General features: G+C 35.4%; 1 protein-coding gene across 1 annotated transcript in view; it reads right to left on the minus strand.

The window, feature by feature from the left end:
* Nucleotides 1–17,123, minus strand: part of LOC127876766 (uncharacterized) — a 332,105-nt gene that overhangs the window by 205,715 nt on the left and 109,267 nt on the right. The window lies entirely within an intron of this gene.

Consider the following 17,123-nt stretch of genomic DNA (forward strand, 5'->3'; position numbering starts at 1 on the left):
ATATACATGTTTGCCCTAGGTGGCAGACCATTTAAAGCGGGTATATACGATCTTGTCAAATATTTATTAATTAATATAAAATGTGCAAAAAACTTATTATACATATATTTCAAAATAAACTAAAATACAAGTAAGAAGAGCATTTGTCGGAAAATGCGAAATAAGCAGAATATTAAAATTGAAATCGAAAAAGCCTGTACAGCCGAATTCGCCAGCATGTATATCATGCATGTAAGATGTGAATCTAAATTTAGTTTAACGGTTCATTTTTAAATTCCTGCAGCGATATTGATTCATACGACACACGAACACTTACTTAAAAGACGAATGCATCGGTTATTGTAGGAAAATATGTACGAATTATCTTCGTCACAATCAGCTTGGTGCGCAAGTTTGCATTTGCTGCATTTTATGAAATTCGTCTTAAATGTATCATTTTTCTTGCATATTGCGTGTTATTATAGCATATTTGTTTCAATATATTACAATTTAACGCATTTAAAAATCGAATATACCCGCTTAAAGTTATGTTGCTTTTTTCCTAAGAGATGTACATGAATATGTGTGCCAACTATCATTTGCATACTTTTGACAGTATTGAAATTATCATAACTATTTATCAGCCTTGAAAAAAACTGACAACCATGATGCGAAGTTGGCCATAAAACTTATTTTCTTTGAACGTTCTGCTAAATTGTATTTCACAAGATTGGCTTACTCAATAATTAGACAATTTAAACAAGAATATTTACCTACTTACTTCCCAATATTACCATTCAAAGTATCATTACATCCATTAAAAACTGTGAACTAAACATACCATTGGCTTTCTTTTCCTACAAATTATTGCAAAAGTAACTTAATATTGATTTTATAAAAGGTACCAGATAACACAAGACTAAACAAAAGGTCCAACAAGATGTGTTTGTGAAACACAATGTCCCCCTATATGACGTTTGACCTTGAAGGATGACCTTGACCCTTCACCACTCAAAATGTGCAGCTTCATGAGATACACATGCATGCCAAATATGAAGTTGCTATCTTCAATATAGCAAAAGTTATTGCAAAATGTAAAAGTTGGCGCAAACCAACCAGCAGACCAACCAACCAACCAACAGACCAACAGACAGGGCAAAAACAATATGTCCCCCCACTACTATAGTGGGGGACATAAAAAAGCCCAATATTGCTCAACAGCTATAATAAAGATTGCTGAACTCTTATTGATTTGTGGGGTTGATTAACTTGGAACATAAGATGAATCTGATAGCTCATTAATTTTTGTAAAAGATGTGATCTCCAAGGAAGGAGCAAATTTTAACCAAAGGGGCATTATTTAAACAATCCTGATAGTGGACCAATTAGAGACGCTAGATACCAAATACAAATGTATAAATGCTCTTTCCTTTTTGTTACAGGGAAAAAATAAGAATGTGGCGTCTCATCAGGATCCAAACTGTTTGCTATTCTAATAATATTCTATGAAAAAAACTCGAAGAAAATGCTAATTTTTGAAATTCAGCAGATGAATTAGAGCAGGAGACACATTTCCCAGCATGCAAAGGGTTAACAGCTGTTTTTGAGGATACAATTATGTTAGCGAAAAGCCATAAGCTGTTTGATGACAAAAGTTATGTTAGTAGTTTGACATCCATTCATGTGTGCTTCTTCATGATAATGGCATCATCTATTTATTAAATATGATGTATATGATATAACTAACCTTCCATGGTAGATCAGACACACTATAGTCATAAAGAAGCTCCTCTCCTGTCTGAATGTCTCTTTGAGCAAATAAGCATAGGTATGGTTTTTGTGTGTTCATTTTCAGCACAAAATAATTGTAGATGTCACTATCTATTAATGTAGGAAAGTCCATTAAGTCACTACTCAAAAATACGTAATAGCCAATATGGCGGCGCCCTTATTATCGATTCTGGGATTGTCTATATTGCGGAGGATACTGGCAGTGGTCAATGTATAGTGATTGAGCATGCCTGTATTTACGTCATCGTCCAAGATGGTGGCAAGCAGAAAAGAAATTACGATGAACGGCAAAATGATAAATAACATTCGAATTAACAACGGATACCATATGGTTATAAGGAAATAATTTAATGGGTGTGTCAATTAACCCTCAAGACTAATTTTGAGATTAAAACAACACATATTTAGTAGAAATCTGCACAGTGAATGTGTGTCACTGAAACCAGTGTTAGAAAATTGCAGTTCAGTCTACTAGCAATACATTTTAATTATATGGGTCTCAACATTAGTCATTAAGTGTAACATGTCTACTTCTAATAAAGGGCCAGGCCCAACAATTTTCATTACTTATATGGATACCTAAAGTGTTAATTATACATTTAATGTTAATTAAATTATAAGGGACCCTAGAATGTCAACTTGTATCTTTTATGTTGGACCCAACGATGCTTTTTACGTATATGGGACCCAACAATGTTTCTTATATGAGATCAAACAATATTTCTTACAATACTTTTTATATATGGGACCCAACAATGTTTCTTATATGGGACCCAACAATACTTCTTATATAGGACCCAACAATATTTCTTATATAATATGGTACCTGACAATATTTCTTGCAAAATTTCTTAAATATGGGACCCAACAATGTTTCTTATACGGGACCCAACAATACTTCTTATATAGGACCCAGCAATATTTCTTATATGGTACCTGACAATATACCTTATATGGGACCCCACAATATTACTTATATGGGACCCAACAGTATTTCATATATGAGACTCAACAATATGACTTATATGAAATCTGAAAATTAGTGTCAACATGTTTATTTCTTATATGGGACCCTACAATTTTTATAACTGATAAGAGGCCCAACAATGTTTATAACATGTATTTTGGCAGAGGAAGAAGTATTGCAATATTGCAATATCATCTGTTTACCACCACTGTTTCCCTTTGAAAGAAAGGAAGTATCTGAAGAGAAGGGGAATGGGAAGCTTGGTATTAGTTTATAGCCGTGTGGATACATAATTATGGCTGAATGTTACTGCTTCTGTTACTGATTATCATAAAAGCTTTAAAGCAACAATCAATATTCCATTAAAAATTTCCTCTGTATTTTGGCAAAGAAATATTAATCTTAGTCTTTTACAGATGACACAGAGGGAAAGTTTTGAAAAAAAATCGGTTAAAAAATAATACAATATAAAGAAGTGAAACTCCAGCTGCTGGAGCAGTATTGAATTTTCATTAAAAACAATTAGTAGGTCCTTTATTTAAGGCAAGTGACCGATTGCCCAAACAGTACAAAACAGCACAATACAGCACAATACAAACCAACATAAACACAAAATATGAATAAAGCTGGGGTCACCGCCTTGGAACGGTCAATGCAAAGCATTGGGGGTTTAAACCTGGTTATAGAGCGCTCAACCTCACACTTGGCCCAGCAATATTCATAATACATTTAAGTGTAAATAAAATTTAACGTCATAGCATTGTTACTCAAGTTAAACAATAATAAAAGGGAATTAAAACGCATTCAATTTAATTGCTATTTAATTACTCAATTGCATTGAAGATACAAGAGTAACAGAATTACAACTTTTTGACGAACGATCAAATAAAACTATTAACAATTGTCAACTACATTCCTTCTTTATAGAAAAGATTTGAGAATACAGAATCATAGAGTTAATATCTCAGATAATCATCGCGCAAATACAGGAAGAAGCAGCAATAATGGGTGTAAAAATTCCATATTACATAGCTTGGTTGTTTATGTGACTGCTAAACAAATTACAAGGCATTTTTCCTGAACAATTCCAGGGAACAGTTAAGCATTTGAAACTTGAAATGTTTTATTTTATTCATAAACCCATGTGGGACAGACAGACACAGTGATTGCAGTATAGCTCCAATCACTTGTGGTAGGGGAAAGCCATATAAAAAGCTACAGCTTTTAAGTGGAGCAAATAATGGTTATTACATGTAATTAACCTTCGGTTTATGACAATTTATTGCAATTTTTCCCCAAAAGTGCCCGTCACATGGTATTTTCCCCTTTTGAAAGGTAAGGCCGTATCCCAGAGTCAATTGTTTGTTTGCTTAAAGGATTTGATGCCCATTTTATTTGTTCAAACATATAAAGGCAAAAACATGTAGTGCCAGCTGAAATTGAAATTAACAAACAAGATTAAATGACTTAAGGTCAAGGCTACAAAGAGGAATCTTAAATGATGCACAGTACCAACTCCAGGGATTTTCTTAACTCTTTCAGTGCTGGAACCGAATTTTGAAGGCCTTTGCAAACAGTTTGGATCCAATTGAGACGCCACAGAATGTGGCGTCTCATCAGGATCCAAACTGTTTGCTATTCTTATAGTATTCTTTGAAAAAATTCAAAGAAAACGCTAATTTGAGAAATTCAGCAGACAACATTTTAGCAGACGACAAATTTCCCAGCATGCAAAGGTTTAAGAACTTGACTTCCACTTGCACAGATCCTAGGCCCAAGCGTTCTTGAGTTATCATCCGGAAACCACCTGGTGGACGGACCGACAGACCGACATGTGCAAAGCAATATACCCCCTCTTCTTTGAAGGGGGGCATAAAAATCAGTTACTTGTTTTATTTCTGCATAAACAAACTGTTGAGTGAAACATCTATCAGACATGAAAATCATGCAAGATTAATACATGGCTCTATATCTAACATAAATGATATTTAAATTTTCATAATATTTAATGATTAATCAAATAACTGTAGAGAATGAAATTTTGAAAGGCCTTATTACTCACTTAATGTCATAAAGACTAGTCACTTTAGGGAGAAGTTCTGCAAAATCTCAAACAGAAGAAGGAATAACGTTGGTCCAGTTCTTTAAGATTAATATTAAATTGTGTTTTGGAAACAGTCAATCTTTAGAAAATTGAAAACAGTTTAGACAAATGATCGTTGTTGGCAATGTTATTGAAACGACCATACTATTGACTGCTAGCCGCTGACAATCGAACTGGACGGGGCTTTATAATCAATAATCGAGGTGACTGCCAACAGCTGTTGTGTTGGAATGTATTTGAAACTCTGACCTTTGGGCAAAAGAATTTGGTTGAATTTAGATTGATCAGGTTTAATGCCTTCTTGAACCCAAATTAAGGTCATTTTGCAAGTGGTCAGGACATGAACCAGCTTTCCTACTTCTTGTGACCAGTATTAGCCAACCACAAGTGACCCACTTCTTCCCAACTTGATTCAGAGGTTGGGGAAGAATGACCTACAAATACAATGTTACAATGTTCGGGAACCAATCTCTATGAAGAAACTTTATCCTACCCCCAGATTCAAACCTAAAAATTGACAGTCTGGCGCTCTATCAACTGAGCCATCAACTCAGCTAGCTGGGCAGGCCCAAAACATTTTGGATTAAAAAAATCAATGCACAGAAAGCAGAAAGCATACTTCATTTTTAGCATATGATCATATAACCGGACATTACCTAACTTTTGGTTCCTAAACATCAGTAAATTACAGACTGCGCATTGCGATAAATAGTTGATATTTTAGATGATATTTAATATATAGCATCTTCAAGGTCTGTTCTTTAAAACGCACTGATTGAGTCGTAATGGGAAAGACTCTTTGTCAAACATTTCGGTATGTTTTGCTGACATTTATATACAATTTTGTTGATTTCTGTCTCGTTTCCAAATCGAGGTTAAACATTGTTCGCGGCCACATGCTAGTATAACTATGTTGGCAAGCAAGAAGTTTAAGCATTAATTTTAAGGCCATTTAGTAGTCCTGCCTGCAAAAGTCCATTTCAGTTTTGATTCGTGTTTAAAGATTTTGCAGCACCTTAAATGAAATAAAGAATAAGGACAATAACAGATCAAGCGTGATAATATGCGTATTGCTAATATATTATATTAAAATATATGAAAATCTTGTTGATTCTTACAATAAATGACATCAATCTTATAGTTTTATTTATGATCCATGTTTAATATCGATGATTATATATGATTCAAATAATTTCATGGTTTTTAACACGCCCATATCTTTCTGATCTATTTAGGATTTTCATCAGATATTTCACACAAGAATACAAGATCACATATAGAAAACAATCAATAACAATAACAAAAACATGAATATTATTTATAACTGGCAATATAACTTGGTCCTTGTAAACAACAAAGTTCATGTTTCGACAGTTTAAATAATATGTTAAATGCCCCCCTCCTTGAGTGGTTTTGATCATGTGATCCGTTATAGCTACAACTGATCCGTTAATGCATGAATTCTGCGGCGAAAAAAAAGGTAACACAAATACATTTTGGATTTGACAAGGCGGACAGTCGCTCCAACATTATTTTGCCAACCCGGCTAACATCTATAATTAACAGACAATTAAATTTGCCAACTTGTTAACAGAAAGCCAATTTAACATGAGCGGATCAATGTGATTTTAATAAATCAATTTACTTATTAAGAAACTATGTTACAGTTGGTCGATTCTTTAAATGTAATTTAGCAATCTGTGAAAACAATATGTATATATTGTAATGTCAATATTACGCCAATAATTTACTACCAACATGGAACTTCTAACAAACAAACGCAGTCAGTCTGTGCTATGCTTAGAGGGTCACTCGTACTCAAAGAAGCACATGTCTAAGTCAACCATATGATGGTTATGCAGTAAATCGAACATGTCTGTACAGTCGAATTTGCCTGCATGTTGCATTTTATGAATTTCGTCTTCAATGTATAATTTTTCTGGTATAACATTCTATCAATATATAACAATTTAATTCTTTGCTATTATATAAATATAATCGGTGATAAAACGCGTAAGAAAGAAGACGGTGAGCCACTGACAGACACAAAAGACCTTTTGTTTGGATGTTTTTTCGTTTGTGTATTTTGTGTATATATATGTTTATAAATGTCATATAAATGTCATATCATAAAAACAAATGAAATTAAGAACAACATATTTGCGGTTTTTATGTTTATCCCATTCGCAAAATGGCACTTACATGTATTCCAATAAATGTAATGTAGGAAATGTAATGTTTTGAATTGGCTAACTGTCAACAAGTTGGCAAAATTAATTGTCGGTTAATTATAGGTGTAAGTCTTTGATAGGCATATAGAACGTTTTGCCGTTGAATAAAAATAATGTAGGAGCGACTGTCCGGGTTGACAAAATAATGTAGAAGCGATTGTCCGAGTTGGCAAAATAATATAGGAGCTACTGTCCGCCCTATCAAAACATTGTAGGAGCGAATGTCCGCCCTGTCAAATTTAGCGTTAGCTAAAGAAACTTCAGCGTACAGTTTATATAGTATTGACATATCTGTACGCTGAAGTCAACCCTGTATCGAAAGTCAACCAGAGTGGTGACAGATTTATGTCACGCTATAAATCAAAGACAGTATGTTTTCTTGGATACATTCCTTCATATATTGGTGAATGAATATAAATTACTGCATCGGGGCATATTTTAAGATTTAAATGTTTCAAATGCATCTTACAATAGATGAAAATAACTCTCATCAGCCTGAAAGTCATAATTTTGCACCATTGTCGCTTTGTCATGTGACGAGTTTTCATTTGGATACTTTCGGATCGACCTTGACATTTTTTGCTGGAATTGTAAACATTACTTTCGTTTTCTGAAATCTATTATTTGTGATTAACAAGTTACGTCTGGTGGATTTAAACACTGATTTCAAAGTGAATTTGGTAATTTTGAATATTTTGTACATTGATTTTGTATTTACACTACAATTTGTTTACAAACAAGCAAGAATAATTATAAAAAAAAAACGGGAAATGTCTTTCTGAATTTGTAAACAATTGAGCACATGGTTTGTTACTAAAAATAGAAATAACATCATATGACCGTGAAATCTCGGGAGATTCGCATTTCAATCATGTGTGTCACGTCACTGTTTTTCTCGATAGACCAGTTGAATGTTATTGTTTACATTCGGGATTTTCCGCGCATGCGCACTGGCTGGTTGGCAAAAAACACTGGTTACAGTAACGTAAAACATGTATACATGTCGTTTGTTTAGTCAATAAAACGATACAAAAATCCGAAATAAACATAAAAACTCTTAAATAATAGTGCAAAAATATAATATTTAGTACCAATAAATGTATTTTCATAAATATAATTACCTCTGTATAAAAATACATATTAATAATATTAATACATCAGACTAAAAACTGGCAATCCAACAAAACAAAACAATAAATATTCTTTCATATTTTTTGTGATTGTAAGATTTTGGTAAATTATATTTCAAAGATAATAACACATACATTAATTTGATTATAATTATAAGTGGTGCAGATATTGTTATTGTTCATAAGCGAACGAAGGTGCAAGAGGGGCATTTAATCAATTATAAAACGAAGCCCTAAAAGCGGAATACATTACAATTAATAAACATTGTAGTAATTTTATTTTACATGGAATGAATTACCGTTTCGTTTCCATCGAATGACAATATCATAAAGTTTAGCATACATATGAAAAACAAGAACTGCATATTAAGCAAATTAAACTGTCTTTGCATGCACTCTCTTTACTGGTGGTAAGGAGTGATAACAATCTAGCATTTTATGATAAATATATCTATATATTAATTTATTTTACGCAAGTATTTTTTACCCTTTTGTTGTTTGCTTGTTTTCATGTCATTTCATACACTACAGAAACGTACAATCTTAACATGAATAGCCGAGTTTACATTTGCCGGTACTCGTTAAATACGTTAATTGTGTAGCAATGAAATTGCACAATATTTTTAATTTATAGTTATTAACACTCTATTATTATGATTAAACAGGCTAATATATACATACACTAATTCCTGTTAATCCATTTCGGACAAATATCTTCATTTTTTAATATGTTCAAATATTTTATTAAAGCAACTGTTTCGTATTTTGGCTTTACAATTTTGCTTAGATGATCGCTCAATATGCCAAGAGATGACATGGAGGTATCATAAATGATGTTTAATGACCAGACACTTGTATGCCACATGTGGTTTATGCAGTGGCCAAGAATAGGTCCCTGGATTTATCACACCATGTGTTCTTTGTAATTGTTTGGACAGTATCCGATCATAACGAGATAATCGCTTTATGATGAACAAAAGTGCAATAAAACACCGGGTTAAAAACGCTGAAACAAAGAGTGTCAAAATTGGTGTGAATAATTAAATAAAAACAATTACATTTATCAAGAGAATTTATTTAATGTGTAACAAGGCAAGTTTTTACAGGCATGTTCAAATCAGTTACTATATGTTGCGTACATAAAGTCGATCTATTTGCTGTTTGTTTACATCCTTATTTTTGTTCGTTCATTAAATTTGTTTTATTCTGAAAAAATTTCAATATCAGAGAATTTTTTATCTAAAAAATGGTCGCGAAGATGTGCCAAGTAGAGATTTTTATGGTAACTGCATACCGTGCTCGTATATTGTGTTCCACTCCAGATTTCGTTTATAGTAAAAACAAATAATAACAACAATATAATCGTTCCAAAAATGCATTTCCTTGCACGCTTATGTTTAATTCAGACATAGTTAGTAAAATTATATTTGATATAGTGCATGATTATCAATAAAAACGATTATTATTTCAACTTTCTCTATAAGCGCTTATATGAATTTCACCTCTTTTTGCCAACCAGTGGGCGGAGTGTAATATTTGCAGGTGCGCGTGACTTCACTCGTCAACTGGTCTATATGTTAGAGCAGAAAAGATAAATGTTAAATGTTTAAGATAGTATTTTGTAAAAAAACATATCAGTTAAATGTGAAAAATGTCAATCTTTCCAATAAAGACATAAAGTAGCTGATTTGGGCCAATAACTGCTTTTACAAGCTGTTTTGGAGCGGTCTTTGTTAACTGTCAACTTTTCGTATATTCCTGGTTGACTTTCCTACTGGGGTTGGTCCATAACTTTAATGTTGCGCCATTCAAAATTCATAGAAAGCGAATTTTAAAGTTATTGAAGCCAGAACTAATTTAGCGTAGGAGCGATTGTTTGTGGGAGCGTTTGTCTGGAAACCTTATCAAACTGATGTAAAAGAAGTCTTAAACCATTTATTGCTTTTCCCCAGAACAACTTTATTACGCTACTGATCCGGTAATAGTAACATGACTGTACCACTAAGGCTAGTCCAACTGTCTTGTGTGGTTAAAGATTCTGTTCTTTTATAATTTATTTCCCCAGTCTAACCATTGCAGTCAGCCTAAAACATATATTGAACTTGTATCGCATGGAAATGATCTGATGCTACAATCATGCTTGCTTTCATGAATGTCACTATATCTGCATTAAATGCAGATTATAGGTTACATTTGTTTGTTTGCGGTAACAAGGTTGTCACCTAAATTCGTGCCACGGCTTTACATGTTTGAAATATGTTTTCATTGTCAGCAAACGTTTCAGAAACTGTGTCCTTATTATTGGTTGCAGTTTCAGTTTAAATTCAGTCATTTGCAGAATAATTTTAATAACCAAAAATATAAATAAACCTAATAAATATTATCGCCACTTACCTTTTTAAGTTTAACCGCGAAAATTGGCAATTTTTATTACAGAGTTGTCGGGCGCCGAGTTGTCGTTCGTTGCTATGCTGGTTCCCGGTAAATCACTGCGCCGAGGTTGGTCAATCTCATACGCAGTGGCCTCCCTTATTCTAGAAAAAGACATTAATGATTGGCGAATGCCCAAGGGAAGTAACTGCTGTGTGGAGTTTGACCTAATGTGTGCTAATGGGAGATATAGGCCCGACAATTCGAGTAAAATTACACATGCAAATTTGAATTTAAAAATAGTCATGAGTATGTTAAGCAGCCTTTTTTTAAGTGGGTCTTCAACTGTCGGGTCCAAGTGCCCGATAATCGACTTTGGGACCCGACAATCGACTAAAGACCCAACAATACGGCCGTAAAATGGACGTTTGACCCACCATTTTACCCAATCTGAAACTATATATATATATATATATATATATATATATATATATATATATATATATATATATATATATATATATATATATATACACTTGTTTGCTATATATATATATATATATATATATATATATATATATATATATATATATATATATATATATATATGTTGCTGCTGTCATAATACATAAATATGAAGCGAGAACATATCATATTATTGACTGCTTAAACAAACAAGACAAATCGTAATATCCTCAAATTCATTTTATTATTATGAGTTTTTGTTTTGTTTTAAATAAACATACATTTACTCCGATCCATGTTGATGTATAAATGGGTTCACATCAAGACATGCTCATTAAAAACATATTTTCACACCTTAAAAACAAATCAATGTGAATCCTTTATAATAATAAAAAAAAATACACATCACATCTATACACAGATACACATACATCTCACGCTCTGAGACAACAGCGTATCAGATTTGAACATCTGATTACAGATCACCGTGGATCCTTTCTGAATACACAACACATCTATACATTGATACACATAAATCTAATTCTTTGAGACAATAATATAAGCTAGAGTATATCGTAAATATGCGAGTTGATATAGAGAATACTAGGTCGGTGCCGAATAAAGCAAAGTTTATTTTGCGAGGCTTAGAAAATCTGAACCACGAGCCTTGGCGAGTGGTTCAGATTTTCGTGATGAGCAAAATAAACTTTGCTTTATTCGGCACCGACCTAGTATTCGATTTATCCCATCAATTTTCTTAGTCGTAAATTATTTCTTTAAAAATAGAATAGGAAAATCGAACTACACGGAAAATCCCAAAGCTATTTTAAGCAAACATTGTTTCATTATTTTAATCGTGCCGAGCCTAATACATTACAAAAAGATCAGTAACTAACCTGTTTTTCTGTTTATCACACCTTTATATCCCCGATTTTTAAGAAATAATGAAAAAAAAACACACTAAACAACTGCAGCTTTAGCGTGAAAGAACAGGCATTGTGTCGTATGACGTGTTAATAATGACGTCACGAGTACGCGCACTTAATATTTGTAAATAAAAGTTTTTTTGCTTTTTGAGTTGCATTATGTGTTAAAAATATATTGCATCTTGATATCAAATTGTTTGTTTTGTTTAATCTGATTCGATTTTACTAAAAATGATTACTTTATAGTTGATTCCGAGTAATATGACCATTCCCCGCCGCGCGTGACAGCTATATTTCAGCACTGCCGAAATAGAGGAAAATTTATTTCACAGTGGTTTTTTTCGACAATGCACGTCTGATGATGGGATAAATTTAATTATTCAACCCAAAAATCAATGTGTGCCCTTATATTATCTTTTGCTGGCTGTTGTGGGAGGAAGCCTCGTTGGACGTATGGGCAGTCTCTAACCACGTGTCCTGTGAGGCGGCAAGCGAAGCACGGCCCGAAGACGACAGGAAGTTGCTGTTGTTGGAGAAAACCTTCTTGATAACTTCTTGACGCAGCCTCCCCGAATCTTGCTGTAGGACCACGAAAAAACTTCGAAGACGGTTGAATGTTGGAGGCGTCGTATTCTTTGGATCTGCTGCTGACGTCATAAGGCCGGAATCGTCGGTTCCGGTTAGCACGTGCAATAGCGCTGCGGAGTTTTACATCATCGTCGTCGTTGTCAGGATGCTCACGTACTGTGTCCCAGCCATGCTTGTCTGCTATCTTATTGCGTTGCTGCAGAGCTTGAACCTCTGACCTTATAAGCGATGTAGCCTGCTCAACGTCTTGTTAATCACATAATCGTTCCCATATTGTCCAATCTCTCCATATTGAAGTTAAACTGGTGCTTTAAACCATCTTTTCTGAATTGAAAATCTTGATTTTTGTTATTATTTGACGTGTATCCGAAACGAACGGAAAAATGCAATCTCTTGCACGACGGTTACATTACATTCACCTCTGCGATGGGCACAGAACGGACTATTTTTATAAAAGCGTCTCATTCATGTCATTATCATTCCAAGCGTTCATCGTTGAGGTTACAGTATACTCAACAATCTCTTGCACGACGGTTACATTACATACACTGCATTAAAGAAAACCATCTCATACCATAATATCTTATATCAGTCTTAATTAATTATTATAAAATTGATTTTTTTTATGTTAACAAACCCACATACATACATACATACGTCGAAGCCATGCCTACCGTCACTCAATAAAAAATATGTTTAATTGTTTGTACATTTGTGAAGTGCGTGGAATGATTCCATCTGCGTAAATGAGCAATAAAATAGTTCCAAAGAGTTGCATTAAAACTCGCTAGTTTTTGCACGATGTATCGTAAATTTAAAATTCCTATTTCCTTATTTTTGCCACTGATCCTAAAAACTAAAAAATCCAAATCAAATGTACTTTGAATGCGTTTGTTCGCTTTTGCCCAGTTTCTGGGCAAAATGGCATACTGAGCCTTCCGCAGAGGTGTATGTGAGAGCAAGGAACGACAACTCTGCGTGGAGATTGGGAAAAATGATAAAAAAATTAAATCTCTCTGCTTTTCCAGAGCTTTTTTTACTTCCTTGCTGAGCAACGACTGCTCCACAGTCGATGTATTGCTGAAATTTCCCGACAAAACTTTTTGATTTTCCGACATTTTTTTAATACAATATCAAACTTTCAATAAATATATTGAACCAAAACGTGCGTTGTCTCCTGTAAGCGGACCTCGAATGACGCTATACCCGCCAAAACTCACGAAAATCCCGTGCATTGGTAAACACGCATGCTTATTGAACTGTGACGAAAAGAATAGCAATGATTTTCTCCTTTTGATTATGTTCTGAGAAATGTCACTTCACGCATGTTCGTAATTTTTGGCCCGGGGCGAAGCCCTAAGGCCATAGTAATGATACAAATTTCTGAGACAGTCGCTTGTTGTGGTTCAATATATTTGTTTAAAGTTTGATATTGTGTTGGAAAAATGTCGGAAAATCAAGAAGTTTTGTCGGGGAATTTCAGCAATACATCGACTGTGGAGCAGTCGTTGCTCAGCAGGGAAGAATAATGATCATTTCAGTGTAGAAAATAAATAAACAGTATCAAAAAGTTTAGAGTTTTGATAATTTGTATTGTTTTTCATGTTTGGCTAACGTGATTTACATACTTAAGTTTCTTCTTTGTTTATTCGATAAAAGCGAACCGCTTTCTACTTTTGGTGTTTGTTGTAATGTTTGTTGTCATTTGTTTGCTAGTAAGCAAAGAATTAATTTACTTTCGGACGAACGAAGTGAGGGAGAAAATAAGAAGAATTTTTTTTCTGATAATTTTTTTAAGACATTACATTTGGTATTTAAGAAAAAAGAAAATGAAAAAATAAACAACAACAAATATTCATGATCATGATCATTCTCGGAAATATACGAAGTTACCGGATATGATATTTCACTGCGAAGATCGAGCGCACAAATCGAGCGCGAAAAGTTCTACGTGAGACAACGTACACAATCTGTACACCGTTCTTTATCAGGGTAAAGGCCCAGTCTCACTATGATGCCGACGGAGCTCCGGTGCGTGATCCGGCATCTAGCGGGATTAACCCGGACTCTACCGGGATGAACCGGGGCTCCATTTGAGACGACCGTGTTGAATTAAAAAGAATGCATGTTATCTAACCAATATTGCAGCCAGCACAAAGTCCTAAACACTGACATTGTTCGTTATGCACAATAACTAATGTTTTTCGGAAAAAATACATCCACGCGGCCAGATGTCGGAAAACCAAGAAGTTTTGTCGGGGAATTTCAGCAATACATCGATTGTGGAGCAGTCGTTGATCAGCAGGGAAGAAGAATGATCATTCCAGTGTAGAAAATAAAGAAACAGTATCAAAAATTTTAGAGTTTTGATAATTTGTATTGTTTTTCATGTTTGGCTGACGTGATTTACATACTTAAGTTTCTTCTTTGTTTATTCGATAAAAGCGAACCGCTTTCTACTTTTGGTGTTTGTTGTAATGTTTGTTGTCATTTGTTTGCTGGTAAGCAAAGAATTAATTTATTTTCGGACGAACGAAGTGAGGGAGAAAATAAGAAGATTTTTTTTTCAGATAATTTTTTTAAGACATTACATTTGGTATTTAAAAACATATTTTTAGATATTGTTATTTTATTTTCGTTAACGAGACATCTAAGAAAAAAGAAAATGAAAAAATAAACAACAACAAATATTCATGATCATGATCATTCTCGGAAATATACGAAGTTACCGGATATGAGATTTCACTGCGAAGATCGAGCGCACAAATCGAGCGTGAAAAGTTCTACCTGAGACAACGTACACAATCTGCACACCGTTCTTTATCAGGGTAAAGGCCTAGTCTCACTATGATGCCGGTGGAGCTCCGGTGCGTGATCCGGCATCTAGCGGGATTAACCCGGACTCTACCGGGATGAACCGGGGCTCCATTTGAGACGACCGGGATAAACCGGGGAAAACCGGGGCTCCCCGGGAAAGTATTAAAATGGGTAATACCTCCGGGATGAGCCGGGAGTCACCGGGAAGAACCGGCAACGACCGGCGCGGCACCGGGAACAACCGGGACGGCACCGGAAAAATTGGGACGGCACCGTAGCTCCACCGGGGCCCATACAGACCATGGCAGAGCTACGGCAACGCCCAGGTGAATGCCGCTAGAGTCCCGGTATAGCTACGGTATATAAGAAAACCGGCGCTTTGCCGGAACGCCACCGGCATTCACCGGGGCTCCGCCGGGGCATTACCGGCGATGACCGGGGTGAAACCGGGGCGTTGCCGTAGCTCTGCCGGGGTCTGATGCCGGTATAGACACGGTGAGTGCCGGCGGTGTTACGGTATACCGGGACGCTACCGGCTTTCACCGGGGCTCAACCAGGGCCCTACCGGCGCTATGCCGGGACGCTGCTAGCTTTCACCGGGGCACTATCGTCGACAACCGGGGCTTCACCGGGATAAACCGTAGTCAGTCCGGGTTGACCGGGACTCTGCCGGGTTGTTGACCGGCTTCAACCGGGGCGGCACCGGGCAATAGTGTGACTGCGTTTAAAAGTTTCTACAAATCATCCCGGTACTCGCCGGTCGACCGGCGTTGGCAAATTGGGATGGACCGGGGTTCCGCCGGCAAAAGTGATACTAGGGCTTAAGTGGATTTTCTTGTGTATACACATTACAAAGGAAGTATGAGTGTTTTCCTGATCTGTTAATTATGTAATGATTTGTAACGTGATTTATTTGAGGCCAACAACAACAGTTTTTTGCGACCATGTTGTTGTTGTTTATGTTCACCGCCTATGTAGACGAATTAACCTCTACCAGATCTGTAGAGTTGAACAAAAGGTTATCGTTCCCACAACCATTATCGTGCTGTTCTCCACCGTCTATGTACAACTATTGTCTTTTCTAGCAGTCTCTGAGCTTCTGCACTCAACCGCTAGGGTCAATCCGTATACATTCGGACAAAGGGAGAAATTTGGACAAAACATCCTTAATGCCTTTTACGTCACACGAAACCTAGCCCCATGTCTTCAGCGCCTACAGCGCTTTGATTCTTAACTCCTGGTCACGAGCACGTGAAATATGGAAATGACTTGTCATAAAGCCAGAGCGAAATTCACTGTATAGGCTTCTACTATGTCATAGATTGTAATACGTTATAAACTCTTGTTTGGCGGATATTTGTACCCTAGACTCCGCCAAAATAATGAACATTTAACATCGTGCCATTACTTATCTTACTCCACGTCAAGTAAATACATCACCTAGCAAGTGTATGAAGTATTGTCTTTGCCCTTTGCGACATAGGTCTTTATAAGATAAAGTAATTGTCAGAAATGCGTACCTTTAACACAGATATAATCATTAAACCAGTACGGTACCGCTAATCCTATTCCATTTCAATTTCACGTGTACGCGAATTAATAAGAATGCATGCTATCTAACAAATATTGCAGCCAGTACAAAGTCCTAAACACTGACATTGTTCGTTATTCACAATAACTAATGTTTTTCGAAAAAAGTACATCCACGCGGCCAGAATTAAGCATTACTATTGAGTTGTATCACTATCCATGTCA

The sequence above is a fragment of the Dreissena polymorpha genome, chromosome 4 (genome assembly GCF_020536995.1).
Source record: "Dreissena polymorpha isolate Duluth1 chromosome 4, UMN_Dpol_1.0, whole genome shotgun sequence".
NCBI lineage: Eukaryota > Metazoa > Mollusca > Bivalvia > Myida > Dreissenidae > Dreissena > Dreissena polymorpha.